The 12,659-nt window shown below is 40.6% G+C and overlaps 1 pseudogene; it reads left to right on the plus strand.

The window, feature by feature from the left end:
- Positions 1–234: 234 nt before the first annotated feature.
- LOC138822790 (transcriptional regulator protein Pur-beta-like) lies at positions 235–1,176 on the plus strand (annotated as a pseudogene).
- Positions 1,177–12,659: the final 11,483 nt, after the last annotated feature.

The following is a 12,659-nucleotide window of genomic DNA, read 5'->3' on the forward strand; positions in this document are numbered from 1 at the left end:
GACAGGCCACAGTCTCCTTGTCACCATTGGCGAGCACCTGGAAGCCCACTTGGGTACAGTACCCCAGCTCAGTAACAGCCACTGGCCCAGCACACAAGAATTCTCCTTGGGCAATGAGCAGTGGGAGCGCGTGAGAAGCCGGCAGGCAAGGCTGGGGGGCCAGGGAGCGCGAGCCGCAGGGCAGAGGGCGGGGGCGCGAGCACAGTGGGCAGCTGCAAGGCAGTAGCCAAGAAGATGGTGGACAGCAACAGCGGCAGCTAGCACGGCGGCGGTGGTGGCGGCAGCGGTGGCGGTGGCGGCAGCGGTGGCGGCGGCGGTGGCGGCAGCGGTGGCGGCAGCGGTGGCGGCCAGCAGGAGAAGCAGGAGCTGGCCTCGAAGCGGATGGACATCCAGAACAAGCGCTTCTACCTGGATGTGAAGCAGAACGCCAAGGGCGGTTTCCTGAAGATCGCAGAGGTGGGCACGGGTGTCTCCAAGAGCCGCCTCACGCTGTCGATTGTGGTGGCGGCCAATTTCCGTGACTCGCTGGGCGACTTCATCGATCACTACGCGCAGCTGGGCCCCAGCAGCCCCGAGCAGCTGGCAGCGGGCGCTGAGGAGGGCGGCAGGCCGGCGCACCTCAAGAGCGAGTTCCTGGTGCGTGAGAACTGCAAGTACTACCTGGATCTCAAGGAGAACCAGCGCGGCCCCTTCCTGCACATCCGCCAGACCATCAACCGCGGCGGCGGCTTTGGCGCAGGCCCAGGGCCTGGCGGCCTCCAGAGCAGCCAGACCATCGTGCTGCCTGCGCAAGGTCTCATCGAATTCCGACACGCTCGCCAAGCTCCTCGATGACTACGGAGGCGAAGACCACGAGCTGGCCGGAGGCCCAAGAGTCGGTGCCGGTGGCGGGGGGGGGGGGGGGGGGGGGGTGGTGGCTGTACGGGGAACTCCCGGAGGGCACCTCTATTACGGTGGACTCCAAACATTTCTTCTTCGATGTGGGCTGCAACAAGTACGGAGTTTTTCTACTGTGTGAGTGAGGTGAAGCCGTCCTACGGCAATGCCATCACCATGCCCTTCAAGGCCTGGGACAAGTTTGGTGGCGCCTTCTGCCGGTATGCGGATGAGATGAAAGAAATCTAGGAGCGGCAGAGGGATAAGCTTTACAAGTGTCATGCTGGGGGGCGGTGGTGAGGAGTCCTAAGGCGAGGAGGTGGATGAGGATTGAAATGGCAGCTTTCCCCCCTGGCCTCCCCCACCTTGTTACCCGCGCCCCCCACCCCCCATCCCCCTGGCTAGTTCCCATTCTTGCTCATTCCCCTGTGAGCTAGTGGAGAGGGAGCCCGGGAGGCCACCAAGGGAGAAAAAAAAAAAAACAACAAAATTAAAAAAAAATAATATAGTTAAGAGAAATAACCATAAGACAACAGTCTTGAACAGTGAGTAAAGCAGTAAAGTTCCAGAAATTGACAGCAACCTGCAGAGGACAACAGCATCTCCTCACCTGCAAGTGTCTCAGCTTCTATTTCCCACCCGAGGTTCCTAAGCTCATCTAGATAATCCTGAAGGGGATAGATTTCAGTCTGGGCCCCTAAACACATCTGACTTACCCAGATCCATCTGTGTATAACAGTTGAATTTGTGTTGTACCTGGGTAAATCTAAAGTATCTCTCCAGGCCGAGCCGCCGTTGCAGTGTCTATCCTTCACCTTTATTCTAATCAGCCTTTTGGATCGAGATCTTCACGGAAATTCTTGAGACAGAGAGACCTTTGCAGTTACCCAGTACTGAGAGTCCAGGTTTATGAAAAGGAATGCAACTTTACACAATCATGGACAAGGCAAAAAAGAATTCAAGAAGCCATCAGTGAATCAAAACAAATTGGATTTTTTTAAATGATTTTGCATGGAACCTGGCCCCATGTCTTTTCTTTGCAGAATTGTTTTCCGGGATGCAAAAATTCAAAAGCCAATGCTTGAACTAGAGAATTCATTACTAAAATAGTTTAAAAGTTGGGCAAAAGGAATTTTTTTTCAAAAAATAAAAGCAGTTTTACATTGGGGGTTGCTGAGGTAGGCACAATACGTCAGGCATAAAGCACAAGGCAAACTCGTTGAGTGGATGGGTTGCTGCTCACTAAAGTTCTTCCCTTGATCTCTAAAGGTGGAGGTCATTACCAAGAAGTGGCATTGGTGTGAATGAGAGCTAGATCCCATGGCTCTAGCATATGAGCAAGTGAATTATGGCTAATTTGTCTGTTACAGCCACTGATTGGCTGCATTTTTAACTGTAAAACGATGATTTTCTGCAAAAGGGAAAGTATGGCTACAAGCCTGAGCTTTAATGGAATATGCATCCTCACAGAGAAGTTGGAAATAACTAAAACTGAAGTCTTAATTCACCTTCAGTTTAATCTGTGGATTTGTTCAAATAGTAAAGATCATCAGGTTCAGAATTACAGCATCATTTATTCTTTAAAACAAATTTTTAAGAAATTGATCCATCTTATTAGTACCTCACAATCAAAGTTGGCAAATGATGGATGAATGATTAAAGCAGTGCACCCGGTGGAAGCTGAAATCCATCTGTGAATGGAATTGATGTGAACGTGAATATGCTGACTATATCCTGGAAGCATTTTTATACCATCTTGAAATTGCAACATACTGGGATTGGCCAGTTTATCCAGCTGTCTTTCAAGAATAAAAGTTGGGGTTTTCATGGATCACCTCTTCTATATTTTAAGTGGATTTTCAGTAGAAATGATTTTTATTAATCAAGTTAATCCCACCCCATCAAAAGGTATTTCTAGAAATGTCACAGGCCTAGGAAACTTTGAATTGAATGGGAGCTAAGGTTCTTTCCAAAGTTTTCAGGTATTCTTTGTGTGACACCTTCTCAACCAGGAGGCAAGTAACCCCATCTCCACAATCTTAGTATTTTTTAACTGCATGCCTGCCCTTTATTTGAGCTGCCTTTTTAATTTATTGCATATCCTTTTTATTATCTTATTTTGGTATTCAATCTATACAATCGTTTTCTATTTATTGGGAAATAAGTAATATACAAAACGGTCATTTTCATGTATTTGTGGCTGAGAGGGAGGGAGATACTTATGTATATAAAATTAGGCCTTTTTAAAAAAAACTAGACTATGACTCAGAATAATGTTGATCTTAGGTTCAAAGAAATAGAAGAGTCACAAACATTGGTGCCCTTTTCAGACTATTTCTCTACTCACATCATTCACAGTAGAATTTTTAAACATTTTTATAGCTTTTCTTTTCAAATTTTCTCCTTTGCCAAGAATGTTTACTAAATTGTATGGGAGCAATAGTATTTTTGATGTTTTAATGACATCCGTATACTTGTACTGCATTTTGTACCACAAGGCAGCTGTTTTCAATAATGTCTTGCTGTATTTACCTATGTGTTTTGAGTGTTTTGTTTCCTTGCTGCGGAGAACAAATTCCTAGTTTTAGTAAAGGAGATGAGAAGCTAGCATTAGGCTTGCAGAAACTGTTTAAGTTTCAACTCTGAGGCAGCAATGGAAATTAAGGTTGCAGCTATTAGTTGATCGCTATAACTTTTGCATTTTCAAATCATGTACAATTCCTGTATAGACCAACTTATTTTCTTGCTTCAGTGGTGATTCTGTTGCTCAGCTGCAGTGAGCCCGTTCAATTTTGCAAAGGTGCAGTACCTCTCCTTTTCAAGGGAGTGGTTTATTAATCTTTTATCTTTTCTTTTTATTTGGCTGAATTGCAGTAACTAGCCTTGCCTTTCTATTCTGTAGAAATGACAGGGTCTTCACAATCCTTTACCAGTGGCTACTAAGCTATAATTAGCTGAATAGAAAGAATGTAGAAGTGGTCTGAGGCGTATAGAGTATATGCCAAGAACACTACCATATATGGCATCAGCTTTGGTTACCAGAGAAATTTTCTTAGTCATAAGACCATATAACAGTTATATATCATATGTAAGTCTTTAGATATCAATTTGAGAATCCTCCAAAGAAAGGAACAAAGAATGCATAAGCTATGTGTTGGCAAAAGTAATTTATATTAAAATTTTGACCTGCCTGTGTAAGATTAAGTGGTGAATGTCCTAGTGGTGTGTTTTTTGGTCTTAAACCAATCTCTGAGGTTTATTTTTCCTGCAGGGGTGTTTCCTCGCCTCTCTTCCACTGTAGGAAGATTGCAGAAGGATGTGGATTAATTGTAGCATTTCACTGATCCTCATTCCTTTGACTAGGGACAATAGAAATCTGCAGAGCATGGAGATTCATTCATTAATACTAGCTTATTAAAGGAAATAGTCTTTGTTCCAGTTAGATAATGGCATTATACAAACTCTGGGAAGCAACTAACTTTTTTGTTTTGTTTTTAGCTGCTTACTACAAACGCTTTAGAAGTTGTTTTTAAAATTTGGCAAACATCCCAGCTAATGAAAATAGTTACATTCCTTAGAAATAGGGAACTAAAACTCCTTTTCAAAAAATTGAGTTTTATTTCAAACTAGCTACAGAGATAAGCCTTTTTTTTTCAAACAGTCAAAAGAGTCGGTCTCTGTGAAGAGATGTAACTCTAGGTTTCTATTGTCCCTTCTCATCATTTCAGCAAGTGAAATGGCAAATCTGGTGAGCAGATCTTTCAGTGCATATGCTGCACCAAACAAAATGTCAGTCTGTATAGCACCAAAAATCAATCTGAAAAGTAAACCCAAAACCCCCAAATACCCTATGGAACTAATTAACGTGAATGCTTTTAAAACAAATTTAAAATGAATAAATCTGTCAAAGTGAAAAAAAAAGAAAAGAAAATTTCAGCTTATGCCAAGGTGACCTAGGGTTTCTCCTATTCCATCCTTAATGTTTTCAGAGTCTAGCACTGCATTCTAACACAACTTAGGGAACCCATTATATTCGTTCAAAGTAACTGCTAAAAACAGGGCCAGCTGTCTAACACTTGTCAAACAGTGCAAGTAAATGAGTTTAATATATGTACACAGTGCATGTGTACATACCTAGAGTCCTACAACAAGAAAGATATTCTGATACTTATGTGGTACATATGCTGCCTCTTTCTACTATTTCGTCTTTCTAGAGTAATACCATATGCACAGCAATGGGTGCAAGATGAACTCACCACCTTCTAGGAGATGTGTGGACTGATCATAGAAACAAAAACATGTATATTTTCTCTTGATGTACATATTATGAAAATATATGTATGCTCATATGTGTCTAAAGGTTGAGTATATTTTGTAGCTATATGACTCCGTATGTTACATAAGCACTGAGAAATGTAAGGAAGGACTGACTAAAGGTTACCTCAGAAAAATTACTGAGACAGGCCTCTGGACTCATTATTTTTTCTGATTAATTGGAGATAGAATCTTACAGACTTTTCTACTTTATGGAGCTTCAAACTACAATCTCCCATGTCTCAGACTCCTAAGTAGCTAGAGTTACAGGCATGCCAGATTGGAGATGTAGCTTTAGTTGGGAAGCATCATCCTTGAGAGTAAAAGCTAATGAAGTGAATAAGGGCTTGAATTCAAGCACTGGTATGGGGTATATGAGCTCACACATGCATACAAACACACATTAACAAGAATGAAACTCTGGTGTCCCAGCTATATCTGTATACTTTAAATCACCTGTAGATTGTGGCTTAATAATCTAATAATACAAAAATTAATCCTCAAGCTCTCTCCTCTTTATCACATTAGGTGTCTTAATTACCTTATTAGGGTTTTTTTCCTTTTCTTTTTTTCTTTGTGTGTGTGTGTGTGTGTGTGTGTGTGTGTGTGTGTGTGTGTGTGTGTGTGTGTGTGTGTGTGTCTGTGTCTGTGTCTGTGTGTGTCTGTGTGTGTGTGTATGTGTGTTATACACACACTCTGGTGTACATATAACAATACTTAGACTTGAACACTGTGAATTGGCAAGATGCTTTTGCTTCTTCTCTCAAGGCTGTTGATCTACCCCTTGAAGTACAGAACCACTTCCATCTCTTTTCGGGAGAGAAGTGTCCCATTCATTTTCTAGGCCAAGCAGGGCTCAATCAGAGGTCTTTATATCTCACCCTCATGAGTATATTTGTTCTTATGTGCTAAACTCATCAGGCAATAGTCTTAGTTAAAATTAAAAACAAATCTGGGACAGTACTTAGGCCTTGATTAATGCCCTAGGACCAGCACAAAAAATAAATGCAGTTTCTTGTGATAATTAGACTTCACTTATTGCTATTTCTAGGATTATCATCTATGTCAAGGGTCTCTGGAATGTGACTTCCTCCATAGGTAAGGGATCATTCTAAATCAATCAGTCAAAAGTAACCATAAATCCTCCATATATTACCTTTGTAATGTCAATTACATTTGTTAAGATTTAATTAATGCTATGACATTTTTAGACCTCAAACATCACTAAGGACTTTTTTTAGAAAATATATTTCTATCTCTATTAGTATTCTACCCACTGTGACACTGAAGAAGTGAAATCATACACTACCCAACTTAAAGGCCTACACCAAGAAACAATTAGGTGGCAGACATTGATACAGGCAAGTTGTACCCTGCATATTCTCCTAAGTCAATTAATACTAAAAACATGGACATAGGCCAGCCTGTGTTGTAGTTGAATATCTTGTCTCAAGAACAAAAAGTGAGGTCTGAGAACGTGGCTTGGTGGGAGATTGCTTGCCTAGCAGCCATGAAGCCCTGAGTTTGATTCCTCAGTAAGATATAAACAGAAAAAGCTAGAAGTACATTGTGGCTCAAGTGGAAGAGTGCTAGCCTTAAGTAAACGAAGCTCAGGAAAATGACCAGACCCTGAGTTCAATCCCCAAGACTGGTTAAAAATAGGTGAATACAGGAAGCAGGGAGAAGAGGTGCAGAGCTATTTATCGGAGCCTACATTTTCCCAGCCTTCATGACCTTTCATCTTGTGATTTGTTTTCATTCTATTCAGTGGTCAACAAACTAGTTTCCACTGAGTCTCTGAATCTTGTGTTATTGAATGTTAGGAATCTTAATTTTGGTATTGGGGATTTTGCTAAATGGAAGAGCACTTGCCTGACAACTGCCAGGCCCTGAATTTGTTCTCAGGTCTGAAAATAAAAATTCTTTAATCTTATTTAATTTGTGACTTACTTCACAGAAGAAATAAATGAATTCACTCATTCATAGAATCACAAATTGATACATTTTCTGGGCTCATTTGAGAAAATTTACCATGAAAAAGCATAACATAAGTTACACACTTATGGTTCACACTTGTAATCCACGCCACTCAGGAGGCTGACATTGGAGGATTATGGTTTGACGCCAGATGGTGCAAAAAACTCCATGAGTCTCTTATCTCAACCAGTAAAAAGCAACTGGCAAAAAAAAAGAAACCGTAGCTGTGACTCAAGCCGTAGAATGCTAGCCAAAAGGTCCAAAGCTACAGGGCAGCACCCAGTCACTTAGTTCATGTCCCAGAAGAACTGGCAGGAAAAAAAAAGAACTCAAATTCAAAACCGCTTTATTAGGTTCAAAATAATTCATAATCATTGAGGAAAATTTGCCATTTTGAACCAAAAAAACAATCATTTTTCTACTAATGACACAGAATAAAACATTTTACTTCTTAATTAGTGTTAAATCATGTAGGATTTCACTGTGTGGAAAGGTATCTTTTCTAATGATAGCAGAAAATTTCAGCATCACTTCATGTATTATATCCCAGGACTGTAAAACATATAAAGTTAGATTTGGGAGTGACGGAAAGATGGTGGAGGAGAAGCTGGAGGCAAAAGAAGCTCTCACATAGAAAACAGTTTTAGAGTTCCAGTGAACAGTCCTAAGCCAGAGAATCATACCAAGTGTGCCATCAGAGGACAGAGAGTTAGGCCAGAGAGGGAAAATCCAGGCAAGGAGACAGATCGGAGCTCTTGAAAGCAGCTGCCACTGCGGTAGCAGTGGCGGCAGCGGCGGCAGTGGCAGTACCTCCATACATGAAACAGAAAGAGGCTGGGATGAAAGAGCCAGATGCGGCAGGCGAGCGGATTTTACTCAACACCAGCAAGAACCGACAAGGAGCAGACATCTTCATGCTGCAGTTCGCAGACCAGAGACAACCCAGGAACCAAGACTCGGCTTGAGTAGAAGCCTAACATCCTCACTCCTTCTCAGGGAGCAGAAGAGGGAAGGCAACCCCCCCCCTCATCTTGGATACTGATAAAGCTCAGCAGAGCTGCTAGCTCCAACTCAGGCCTTGGAATAAAACTAGCGTCATTTAGCAGGTCACAAGAACTTAATGGCGGTGTGACCTGCCAGACTCAGCTCCACCCAGGGAAAAGTCACTCAGTTCAGGCACCAGCCCTAGTAGTGGCTTTCTTCACTGGGTAATAAGAGCCAGAGGCTGCCCCTCCCTTTAGCAGCCTCGACATCAGTAAAAAGAAACCCCGAGAGTGGCTCCAGGCTGGGCTCTGTGAGTTTCTCACAAACTAGCCCCCAGGAAAAGCTACTGTTTGCTGAAAGGCCTCAACTCAACCCAGAACCTAGCCTCATCAGAGCATCTCCAAATTTGAGGAAAAAGCCATCTTCCTCTTTTGTGATAATCAAAGCAGATCTCCCTACCATTTAACTAACCTGGGAGGAGGATCGCAAAATCCTGGGTAAAGCAGAGCATTTTTCTGCCTGTCCAAATAAACTGACTTAAGAAACCAACCAAGCCACAGGACCACAAGCAGACCAGAGATTCCAACCAGAGGCTGATTACAGACACAAGGGAGATACAGGATTTTTCCCAACCCTTCCAAAAAAATCAAATAACTTTTCTTTTCCTCTTCTTTTTTTTAAATACTTTACAAAATTTTTTTTCTTTTCTAAAACTTTTTAATTTTTAATTTTTAACTCTTTATGAAAAAAATTTTTTTCTAGTAATTTTTCCCCCTTATAATCTTTATTTTTGGGATACATGCGTATGTGTGTTTTTCTTTCTTTTTTTTTTTTTTTTAATTCTTTTTGTTTTTTGCTTAGCTTCATTGAAATTCTGATCTTTTTTTTCTTTCGTCCTCATCCTTCTCACCTTTTCCTCTCTTTTGTTCTTCTTTATGGGACTTAATTGTTGTTCTGCACATCCTCAGATAAACCCGTAATTGATTATTAGAAGCTATCTATCCCTCATTGTGTACACACTTAATCCACAAATTTATTACTCAATTCAAAACTTCTGAGACTTAAATTCCTTAAAAGCAGTACTACCTCTTTATACCTATATAATATTTTAAGTATTTTTTAAGATATCACATCTCCTTTATATCCCTCCCCTGCTCTCATTATATTCACATTCTTTGAATAATTTGTTCTCGATTCTGCATATTATTCATTTTTATTTTTCTATTTTTTCTGGTCTTTTTTATTCTTTCTCTTTCTTCTTGTTTTCTCTCTCTCTACTTTCATCCTATCCAATCAATTTCCAGCTTTGAGACTAGGACTTAGTTAAGGTAACTCTCCCTATAGCTTCCCACATCACTCTATTCATATTTTGTAACAACATCTCTCCCTAGACCTAATAATTTCTGGTTTACCAAATTCTTCTTTGCGGTTCATAGCCCATTAATATATAGTTGTTTGATGTTGAATAGAGGTATCTGTTGAACTAGATTGTATCTGCAGACTATTGACTGTGCAAATTCAGACTTTGGTTGATGCTTGCAGTAAGTTACTGTTCTAGCACAAAACTGGTGTTACTTTCATCCCAAATGGGCAGAGTAAGCCGGAAAACCACAAGAAAAATGGCAAGTTCGGGTATTTCCACACCCACTCATGATAATCAGGGGACAGAACAGATAATGAATAATCCAGAGGAGAGTTCCCAAATAGCTCTACAAAAACTGCTGGCAAACATGATAAATGAAAAGATTGAGAACATACAAAGAACTCTGTATGAGCATGATAGGGAGAGAGAGGAGGCAAACAAAAGGTCAATGCAAGAAAAGATTGAAAACCTAAAAAAGGCTCTGTATGAGTGTGATAGGGAGAGAGAGGAGGCAAACAATAGGTCAATGCAGAAAAAGATTGAAAACCTACAAAGGACTCTATGAGTGTGAGAGGGAGAGAGAGGAGGCAATCCAAAGGTTTATACAGGAATATCATGAGAGTGAGGAAGCTACTCAAAAACTGATACAGGATTTGCATGAGCAGCTTGAGAATACTTAAAGAGAAAGGCAGGAATGGCATGAACAGGCTGAGAACACTCAAAAGAACTACAAGAATGGCATGAACGGGAGGAAGCTAACCAAAGAGTAAAACAGGAGTTGAGAGACCAGGATGAGAATACACAAAGATCACTAAAGGCATTCATGGGATCCATTAAGAAAGAGCTGAAGGAAATTAGGGAGACCACAAAGTGAATGCTGAATGGAACCCAACAGAAGGAATGGGATTCCAAGGAAACCATAACCAATCAACTAAGTGATTTGAGAACAAATACTGAACACCAAATTAAGGAAGTAAAGAAGTTCATACAAGATCTAAAACAAACTTCAACAAAGAATTTGAAGCGATAAAAGCTGACCAACTAGAAGGAAAAGAAATAAAAAACAAAGTAGAAAGTCTTGACAGCAGGTTAGACCATGCAGAAGATCAAATCTCGGGGATTGAAGATAGCCTAGATATTATAGAGAAAGAACATGCAACCATCCAAGACAAGTCCAAGAAATATGATAGATCTATCCAACACTTGGAAGACACCATCAGAAAGCCTAATATAAGGATAATGGGTGTAGAGGAGCACGTAGAAACAGAAGTTAATGGTCTAGGGAATTTCTTTAACAGGATCCTAGCAGAGAACTTCCCAAACATACAAAAAGATAGGCCTATTCAGATACAAGAAGCATTTAGAACCCCAAATAGACCAGACCACAATAGGACATCCCACCGTCACATTATAATCCACACAGGATCAACTCAGACCGAGGAAAAGATCCGTAAATCTGTCAGGGAGAAAAGGTTAATCACCTACAAAGGGAAACCAATTAGAATCACCTCAGAATTCTCAGCAGAGACAATCAAAGCAAGAAGAGCCTGGAATGACGTATGCCATGCCCTAAAAACAAACAACTATCAACCAAGAATACTGTACCCAGCTAAACTCTCCTTCATAACTGAAGGCCAAATAAAAACCTTCCATACTACAGAAAAATTGAAACAATACATCTCCACCAAACCAGCCCTACAAAAGATTCTTAAAGAAGTCCTACACATAGAAAACCAACAAAACCACAATAAAGGCCAAGAAACCGCACCCAAACTGAGAAGCCAATAACCATAGGAAGAACCCAGTTTTTGCAGCCCCCAAGAAGGTGGATAACATGCCAGGAACTCCCACATACCTCTCAGTCCTATCTCTTAACGTTAACGGACTGAACTCTCCAATTAAGCGACATAGAATGTCTAGTTGGATAAAAAACAAGACCCTTCTATCTGCTGGCTGCAGGAGTCACATCTTGCCCGTAAAAACAAACACATTTTCAATGTTAAAAGCTGGCACAAAATCTACCAAGCAAACGGCCCCCATAAACAGACGGGAGTTGCAATCCTAATATCAGATCAAATAGACTTCAAATTAAAATTCGTGAGAAGAGATAAAGAAGGTCGCTACATACTAATTAAAGGATCTCTCCTTCAGGAGGATATTACAATTCTAAATATCTATTCGCCAAACAATGGAGCACCCAAATTTATCAAAGAAACACTACTTTCCCTCAAATCCCATATAGATCCAAAGATATTAATTGTTGGGGATTTTAACACACCATTCACCCCACTAGATAGATCAACTCGGCAAAAACTCAACAGAGAGACCGCAGATCAAAACAGCTGCAGAGATGAACTAGACTTAACAGACATCTACCGAATATTTCACCCAGCAGAATCAGAATACACGTTTTTCTCAGCAGCACATGGAACATTTTCTAAAATAGACCACATTTTAGGCCACAAAGCAAACTTGTCTAAATTCAGAAACATTGAAGTTATACCTTGCATTCTTTCTGACCACAAGGGAATAAAATTAGAACTCAAAACCAAAAGCCAACAAAGAAAGTCCGGTATCATATGGAGGCTGGACAACACAATGCTGAATCATGAGTGGGTCATGGAAGAGATTAGAAAGGAAATTCAAATGTCCATGCTATTCAACAAAAGTGAACACACAAATTACCAGCTCCTCTGGGACACAGCAAAGGCAGTACTCAGAGGCAAGTTTATAGCTCTGAGCTCCTACATCAACAAATTGGAGAGATATGAATCCAAAAATTTAATGAGACATCTGAACCTCCTTGAAAAAGAGCAGCAACATAAACCACAATCCAGTAGATGGAAAGAAATAATTAAAATTAAATCACAAATAAATGCATTAGAATCCAAAAAAACTAGAGAAAGAATCAACAAAAAAAAGAGTTGGTTCTTCGAAAAACTCAACAAAATTGACAGACCCTTAGCAAATCTTATCAGTAAAAGAAGAGAACACACTCAGAGATGAGATTGGAAACATCACCAGGGAAACAACCAAGACTCAGAACATTATGAGGGAATACATCTCAAAACTTTATGCTAATAAGTTTGAGAACTTGACAGAAATGGACCTTTTCCTAGCAAATATTGACATGCCAAAACTAAAC

Source organism: Dipodomys merriami, unplaced genomic scaffold (genome assembly GCF_024711535.1).
Source record: "Dipodomys merriami isolate MVZ:Mamm:240054 unplaced genomic scaffold, mDipMer1.0.p SCAF_1153, whole genome shotgun sequence".
Taxonomy (NCBI): domain Eukaryota; kingdom Metazoa; phylum Chordata; class Mammalia; order Rodentia; family Heteromyidae; genus Dipodomys; species Dipodomys merriami.